At 34.2% G+C, this 1,272-nt stretch overlaps 1 long non-coding RNA gene across 1 annotated transcript; it reads left to right on the forward strand.

The window, feature by feature from the left end:
• On the forward strand, positions 1 to 1,272 carry LOC103463709 (uncharacterized). Its single transcript, XR_533539.2, has 3 exons — positions 1 to 29; positions 279 to 369; positions 699 to 1,272. It is a non-coding gene; the product is annotated as an uncharacterized LOC103463709 (long non-coding RNA).

Below are 1,272 nucleotides of genomic sequence, written 5' to 3' on the forward strand. Positions count from 1 at the left end.
TTGGACAAATTGTTGCACAAATGGAGGATGTAAGTGACATAGCCACAACACAACTATCAATCTTTTTGGATAAACCTTTTTAATGTAGAAAATTACATTTTTCTTGTGTTAAATGTTCTCACCTTGTTAAATGAACTTTTACACCTGCTTGTTTTCACTCCAACCTCTACTTTAATTTTATTTGTATGTCTTCACTTTAAAACAGTTGTGTAAAATAAATTGTTAAACTTCAAGCATAAGGCTTGAAAAAAGATTCTAATTCCATTAATTTTTTTCAGTGTGAAGATGTTGATGCTGCATGGGAGTGACATTAAGGAAGTCTGCATGTATATGGGAGAAGATCCAGCCAAGCTAATCCAGGAGTATGTGGTATGTATCTATATGTGTATTTACACAACTAGAGATAGATAAATCTCTCTAAATATAGAGAAAGATTTAGATCTGTACATACATAATTATTTCTATCTAGATTTAGATTTCTCTAGATATGTATATATCTCTTTCCACATGGATAGATACATCCATCTATGTMTATCTCTACATTTAGATATACTTGAGATATCTATATTCATCAAAATTTACGTTGATCTGTCCAACCTTTTAGAGATAGCTCTTATAGAAAGAGGTCTATCTATCTATATAAATAGATGCATCTAGGTCTAGAGAAAGAGAGATTAACTTGTCATCACTTCACATAGGGTGTGGATGAAGCTACCACTGAAGAGGCTATTGGAACCACCACCATCAGCGTTTTTCATCTGAAAGACTTCATCACATGAAGACATCAAGATCGTCCTTGAAGGCATCAGAGTGGTGTCCAATTTGGATAGTGTGCCAACAGCTGCTGTAATACTTGAAGGACTGATATATGGACTGAACCTCGCCTACCCTGCTGACCTCCGCTGAACCTCGCTGACCCTGCTGACCTCCGCTACACTTTTGAGGTGTTACAGAAGATAACAATGGAACTGGATGGAGGTGAACTGTCCAACAAGACATTATTCCTTAAAAACTGCCTCTATGAGTGGGTAAATGGGCATTTTAAAATTTTTTATTTAATAATGTTCTAATGTTCACTTTTTGTGCTTTCTGTTGTTGTATTCCTCATTGCAGGGCACAATTTTATTATTTTTTAATGACTAACTGCAGAAATATGTACAAGGTCAACTATTTAGTTGCCTTATGTGATAAGCAATAGGTTTTTCACATATTTGTTTAAACTCACTATGATATTTTATAGTAAACAGTAAAACATGAGACTGATGATATAAA

The sequence above is a fragment of the Poecilia reticulata genome, linkage group LG4 (genome assembly GCF_000633615.1).
Source record: "Poecilia reticulata strain Guanapo linkage group LG4, Guppy_female_1.0+MT, whole genome shotgun sequence".
Classification (NCBI taxonomy): Eukaryota; Metazoa; Chordata; class Actinopteri; order Cyprinodontiformes; family Poeciliidae; genus Poecilia; species Poecilia reticulata.